The 7556-nt window shown below is 41.8% G+C and overlaps 1 pseudogene; it reads left to right on the top strand.

Annotated features, from left to right (window-relative positions):
* Nucleotides 1-502: 502 nt before the first annotated feature.
* Nucleotides 503-988, top strand: LOC132014489 (large ribosomal subunit protein uL15-like; annotated as a pseudogene).
* Nucleotides 989-7556: the final 6568 nt, after the last annotated feature.

Raw genomic sequence — 7556 nt, 5'->3', positions numbered from 1 at the left:
GAACTGGAAGGTTCTTTCAATTAGTAAACTAAACCCAAAAGAAAAATCCTACATATACTGGCCCTTTCACCAGTTTTTAACCATTGAAAATCCTGATCATCCTCTGGTGAAACCCACACTGTCAAGAAGCACAACCACACATGAAAAAATTTCCCATCAGCTTTTTAGTGACTGACTCTTAAATATGAACAGTCAAGAAGCACGAGGCATTTAAGGTAAGCTTCTGATGTGAAAGACAGAAACAAAAGCAAATAAATAGGAATGGTAGAGTTTTGAACAATCAGGACAAGGCAGTAAGCACTGCAGTAAGAAGAATGCAAGGAGAGAGAGAAGACAGTGCATTCATGAAAAGGATACCAGAAAAAGAAAGGAACATACAGAGAGTAATAAAGAGCTCCTGAAAACTAAAAAATATAACAGATATAAAAGATTCAACAATAGTCAGGAGGTAATGTGGAAGACTCTCGGAAAATAAAAACAGCTTTGCCTCTGGGATCCCGACATGCCATTCCGACTGAGGAAGACCTGGAAACGTCAGGGCAACGTGAGCCAGGGACTCACTGGCAAACACAGGAAGCACCAAGCAGGCCGGGGTAATGTTGGTGGCGGGCATCACCACAGGGTCAACGTCAATGACTATCACCAGAGTTACTTTGGAAAAGCCAGTATGAGTCATTACCACTGAAAGAGGAACCAGAGCATCTGCCCAACTGCCAAACTTAATTAACTGTGGCCCTCAGTCTGCAAAGAGATGCAGGTAAATGCTGCCAAAACCAAGACTGGAGCTGCACCTATCACTGAGGTGGTGTGATCAGGCTACTGCAGAGTTTTAGGGGAAAGGTGGCTCCCCAAACAGCCTGTAGTAATGAAGGTCACATTCTTGAGTAGAAGAGCTGAGAAGATTAGGGGTGTGTGTTTGTGTGGAGGGGAGGATGCACTGTGTCCCAGTAGCTCGAAGCCCCACGGAGGGAGGTTCATTAAATGGTAACAAGTACATTTCTAAGAAAAGAAAAAAGAAAAAAACAAACAGAAAAACCCTGAAATTAACAGAGAAGAAATAACAAAACAAAACAAACAAGAGAGGAGTTCCCATATCCATTAATAAGAGTTCCAGAAAACTAATTCAGATAAAATGAATGAGGAAGAAATTATTAAATGATAAGTAGTATATGATTCAGACTGGAATGGAAGACAGAGTCCAGGAGTGTGGATTTTGAAGGGAGAATGGAAACTGATCCGTTAGCTACGTGCTAAATTCTAGAAAGAGTTTTAGAGATCTACCGAACAGTTTGAAAATGAGTTAACAGTGAGAACATAGAAAAGTAAACCACACTATTATAGTGCTTTGCTGTGGAAGACTTAAGCTGCCATAATACTGTAACACTGAAGAGATAGTTAAGCCAAATGTGACCTGGTCTGGGAGAATGAAATGAGGGAAACCCAAGGGCCTGCAGGAGGGTGACGGTAAACTCCATGTTCCACGACAGAACATCCTGTCAGGAGATAATGTCTCAAACTGGAAAGCCAAGAAATAGCAGTATAAATGTGCTATTGGAAACAGAGTTCAAAACCAGAATGAAAGAGTTAAAAGTCAGTGTCTGTGGGAACCGGGAATGGGTGGGGGTGGGGGGCTAGAACAGAGCCTATGAAATTCCCCATTAGCTTTGTAGTATTATTTTATCCTAACGATATATATGCGTTATTTTGACTCAAAACTAATTTGGAAATATAACTGTTAATCCCAAAGCATTCTTAAAAAAAAACAAAAAAAAAAAACAAAAAAAAACAAGCAATGCAAAATGATACTACCAAAAAAGTAAGTCTCTCCCCCTTCCCCACTGCCCAGGGTGACAAATCCTCACTCCTTGCGATGAATCTGGTGTGGATGTTTCAGGACCCTTTTTTTTTTTCCCCTACTTTTTTTCTTCTTCTCTTTTGTTTTTGTTTTTGTGTTTTTTTTTTTTTGTAACCTGAGTAAAAGCAGCAGCTCAGGGGTAAGTAGCTGTTGTGGTTAATTTTATGTATCAACTTGGTGAGACCACAGTACCCAGCTAATTGGTTCAACAGTACTCTAGATGCTTCTGTGAAGAAATTTGTCGGATGGGCCTAATATTTAAGTCAGTAGACTCTGAGTCAAGCAAATAACCCTCCATAATGTAGGTTTTAACCTCCATAATGTAGGTTAAAAAAAATGTTTTTTTAAAAGACTTATTTATTTATTTATTTATTTGATAGAGATCACAAGTATGCAGTGAGGCAGGCAGAGAGAGAGGAGGAAGCAGGCTCCCCCTGAGCAGAGAGCCAGATGCAGGGCTCGATCCCAGGACCCCGAGATCATGACCTGAACTGAAGGCAGTGGCTTTAACCCACTGAGCCATCCAGATGCCCCATAGGTTGAAAATGTTTAAGAGAAAACATTCAATCAGTTGACGATCTTAGGATGAGATCCCCATAAAAGGCACTTCCTCCCTGGGTCTCCAGCCTGCCGGCCTCCTTGGCAGATTTTGCCTTTGCTATACTCCCTAAAATCATGTGAGCTAATTCCTTAATATAAACCTTTCTTGCTTTTGATCTATCTGTGTGTTTCCCTATATCATATTGGTTCTGTTTCTCTGGAGGACCTAATACTATAGTTTTTTAAAGATATATTGAGAATAGATGTGAAAGCTGAGAGGAAGAAGTCTGGACTGAGTAACAGAAGATACACTCTAGGAAAGTCTTAGAAAAGGGAAAAGCAAAGATAAACTGGTTAGGTGCTTTGTGTGATTTTGGTGCAGAAAAATGCATAAAAAGGATCATTAATATGAGGCATGTTTGTTCAAGGATTTAAATTTTAATAGTAATTCCAGATATGACATGCTGGTGGTTATGCTCACATTCACACAGCTACAATTCTTCTTTCACTCGGGCAAAAGACCGAGTTAAAAAATTGGAAGAGAAGCTGAAATAGTAGAAAGTTGTTAGGAATCATAGGAACTTACTTTCAAATGTCTGGAGACAGTGGGTTTCAAATCCTTATTTTTTTTTTAATATTTTATTTATTTATTTGACAGAGAGAAATTACAAGTACACTGAGAGGCAGGCAGAGAGAGAGAGAAGGAAGCAGGCTCCCTGCTGAGCAGAGAGCCCGATGCGGGACTCGATCCCAGGACACTGAGATCATGACCTGAGCCGAAGGCAGCGGCTTAACCCACTGAGCCACTCAGGCGCCCTCAAATCCTTATTTTGCCTTGATTTTGTTGTACTGTCTTAGAACCATTTTCCCATTTGGGTTCCATCTTGTGTTCTCACATATATTCAGATGGGGATAATTACACCTCTCTCACATGATTATAGAAATGATTAAATAAGAGGATGCTTGTGAATATAAAACTCACATCATGTTGGGCAAGAAGTCATTAACAAGTAATGAATATTAGCTGCTTCCAGGGATCACTTTAAAGGACACCAAGTCTTAAGTGACTTTTGCTGGCAGGGGGAATTTCATAGCTCTCTTCCCAGCACCACAGAGAGAAGGGAGACGGGAAAGGGGAAGAGGAGAGAGAGAAGGAAGGAAGGAGGGAGATAGAGAGAGGACCCCGATCACCCAAAATAAAGACTGCCACCTAGAAAAAGAAAGTAGGAAGTGTGTACAAGTTAATGGAGGCAGAGAGCTTGAGGTACAAGAGAAGGTGAGGAGGAAGAGGAGAAAATACATTTTGTAATAATCCTCATTTGTCATTGTAGGTATAATGAGGTTAATTTTTTTTTTGTAGGACTTTAATAGCTGGCATCAGAATTTCTCCTCAGGAGAGACTGTCTTTATTCAGGAAAATGTGCTTGTGTGGCTGTTCCCACCTTGGCACAAAGCACGGTGTGAGCCGGCAACACAGTGTGAGGACAGGGAAGTTCAAAGGGAGAGATTTCTTGTTTTTTTTTTTTTTTTTCCCCCCTCTCGGTGGACTGAGGAAAGGTCAGAGTGAAGGAGGAAGGGGAAATCAGCAAGATGGGAAAAAGCTGGGAGGAGGTGAGAGGAGTCAGCAAAGGGGTGGTGGCGTGACCAGAGAGGGAATGCCTGATAGGGACTGTACAACTTTAGGGGATTTGCTTTGCTGCTATAGACAGCAAGATGGTGTCACTCATGTCAGGCATCGGTGCAGGCTGCCAAGGGCACTGCGGCTAAGACCAGATTATCTCCAAAACCAGCCCAGGCTGAAGATGCCCAGAACAACGCACAGAACCACAAGAGGCCTGCAAAGGCCCAAAACTGACAAAACTCCTTCAAAGAGGGAGAACTTCTGCAGCACACTGTCAGACTCTCCAGATGCAGATCCTTTCACTTTCGTCCACATCAGAAAGGCAACTGCCACTGGGGGCTCCGCCCAAGTGATCTCTGAGCAGAAGAGACCCTCCACGGCTTGAACAGAAGCATCAGTAAGTGGCGAGAGCCATCCAGGACACAGAACCGAGGCTCACCTCCACCATGCATGCAGGGACCCACTTCACATTTGGTTAACTTCCTAGCCCTTGCTCTACCCTGTTTGTTATGTGACTTGTATTGAGCTTTGCTTTGTGTGATGGGTAGGAAGCCAATTTAGATGTGTAGGCAAAAGAGCACTGACTCTTGACCTTTGGGTTTGGAGTTTGACCCCACAATGGGTGTATAGGTTAGTTGCTTACTTACTAAATAAATAGGCATACTGAAATGTCATTGAGTTGGAAATATTGAATCTGCTTTACAATGATGTTAACCTTGCCTTGTGATCAAATAAAGTTAATATTGTAAGACACAACGAACACGTGCACCTTCATAGCATGCTGGAGACCAGGGTACCGCAAGTCCCTATTTGCACTGTGGCCCCTCTCAACCTTTGTGGGAGGAACGTAAGTAAGCTCATGGACGTTGAGAGGGGTTTCGCTCTCTACAAGGGTACTTTTATTCTCAGGAGCATGTATTTTGAAGACCCCGGGGCAGAAGGTGTTGGATGTGCCTCATAAGTCTCAAGGAAACTACGAGTTCTTAAGAATTCACTTTTCCAGGGGCACCTGGGTGGCTCAGTTGGTTAAGCGTCTGGCTCTTGATTTTGGCTCAGGTCATGATATCAAGGTCATGAGATTAAGCCCCTCACTGGGCTCCATGCTGAGTGAGAAGTCAGCTTTAGATCCTCTCATTCCCTCTATCCTTCCTCCTACTCGGGTGCTCTCTAATTAAAAAAAAAAAAAAGAAAAAAATACACTATTCCAAACTTATTTTTCACTCCTTCTCAATGCAACTGTTCTCCTACAACTATTTCTCAGTACATCACCTACCAGATGCACCTTCTATATTGTTAGAGTTCTTACCACTCATTGTCTTCTCCTTATTTAATTTTTAAGCAAGTTTCAGCTCAATGGTCCCTTCTTCACTTCAGCTTTCTTAGTACTCCAACAGAGCCCCTATCGCCCATCCTACCCCTCACTTTACTGTCTTCAGTACTTCTGTGTGTATCATTCATTTGATGATCAATCCTTGTCTTTCCATAATCATATACCTTAGTCTCTAGACCACTGCAGAGATGGGGCAGGAAATCCAGTAAAAATAACCCATAACAGGGTAACTTGTAATTGTTTAATGTTGAAGCGACAAATGTCAACTTGTCCAAGTGTTTCTAATTTTCAGCTGTATGTTTTAAGCAAAAACTATTCATGAAGCATAAAATCAGGTTAGCTTTCACTTGACATTTTATACCAATTCCACATTGCTTTGGCTAATACTTCCAAATTAACCATCATAATCACAAAGAACAAAACGTACTATTTGGGAAAAGTAGGACTTTTGCTCCCCTGGTGAGTAAAGCGAATCTACTGTGTGTATTGATTAGATGCTCAGTGAAGTACCTCTTGGAAAGGACTCCCTACTAGTACTAAGTATAGTTCTCTGCGCACAACATGTTTTTGGCTGAGGGTCCTCAATCAACATCTCACACCTATAATAACATGGATAGGTGCATCAAACTGTTTTATTGATCACTCTATAAATACAGAAATAATGGAATTCTGGAGCCACAAAGCTGTTCACAGAAACACTTTGCTTTGCTTTTTCTTGATCGCTTTTGGCGCCCTATGATACTGTTCAAGAAATCAGAGTGCTGGAAGCATGCTGTGTTCCCTAGAGACATATTTTTGCTTCCAGGGGCACTGGCTGAACATTATATTGGGGTAGCACTGCACAGCACTGTAACAGAGCATTAGTTGGGGGGAAAATATTCTTGGCTAACTCCAACAAAAACCACTGCAGATTACAACTACAGAAATTAAATCATACCATGAAAACTCAACACAATATGAAACACCCCCTCACTAAAATACATAACCTTTTAACCAACAAGAGACATCTTTTTAATTTTTTTTTAAAGATTTTCTTTTTTTGAGAGAAAGAGTGAGTGAGAGAGAGAGAGAGAGAGAGAGAGCATAAGCAAGGGTGGAGAGGTGGGGTAGAGAGAGAAGCAGACTCCCCACTGAGCACGGAGCCAGACCTGGGACTTGATCCCAGACAGATATACTTAAGTGACCGAGCCACCCAGGCACCCCAAGACATCTTTTTAGAAACTGTTGCTATACCGTAGGTATCTTGACTGTAGCAACGATCATAAACAAATAAAAAGGAGGACTTTTTGTGTTCCAATCTATCTCTGGATGTCTATAAGAAAATGAATGAGGGGTGCCTGGGTGACTCAGTTGGTTAAGCATCTCTCTGCAGCGCAGGTCATGATCTCAGGGTCCTGGGATCAAGCCCCACATGGGGCTCCCTGCTCAGCAGGGAGTCTGCTTCTCCCTCGCTCTCTAACCCATCTGCTACCCTCATGCTCTCTCTCTCAAATAAACAAAATCTTTTAAAAAAATGAATGATAGGTGGTCATAGAAAAACATTTCTAAAGGCATGTTCTTTTCTGTTACCCTAGGAGGAATGCATCCAGTCAATGACGCTATATTCCAACAATGACCTATCTACAAACTTCTTGACCAGTGGTTTTAAACACTAGTGTACATGAAAATCCTATCAGACATTATTAAAATGCAGATTTTTGGGCCACTCAGCAGTAATTTCTGTTAAGAGTACCTTTGGAGTGGGGACCAAGCACCCACAGATCAGCTCTCCAGCCAGATGAGTTGTGGGACCACACTTTAAAGAAACACTGCTTTGGATCTTGGATAACATAGGTCCTATGCTCTCTATATAATGAGAAATGGAAATAATGTTGCTGGGTTTCCTCTCTCTATCCCAGTTATCATTCTGGATCTGAGCCAGTCTGAGCTCTGAGGCAGTTCATCAGGTCAGAAAGTGTGCTACGCTAGGGAAGGAAGGATGTCGGTGCTGTATTTTTAGTGATTTGATTGTATGGATAAGTTTCTCTTCAATTAAATAGTTAGCATTTGATGCAAACAGAAAGTATGATGGGTTTCCTGGCATTTCAGTCCATAGGATCATTCTTAGAATTGGGAATCGGTACAAGAAGCATAAGGAACATCCTCTCTAAGATAGGGTAGCTTGTGTTCCTCTTTGTTATAGTATCACAAAAGGCCATGGCTTAGCAGTT

This window comes from Mustela nigripes, chromosome 3 (assembly GCF_022355385.1).
Source record: "Mustela nigripes isolate SB6536 chromosome 3, MUSNIG.SB6536, whole genome shotgun sequence".
Lineage (NCBI taxonomy): Eukaryota > Metazoa > Chordata > Mammalia > Carnivora > Mustelidae > Mustela > Mustela nigripes.
The sequence above is the reverse complement of the archived record's forward strand: the minus strand, read 5'-3'. Positions and strand labels throughout refer to the sequence as shown.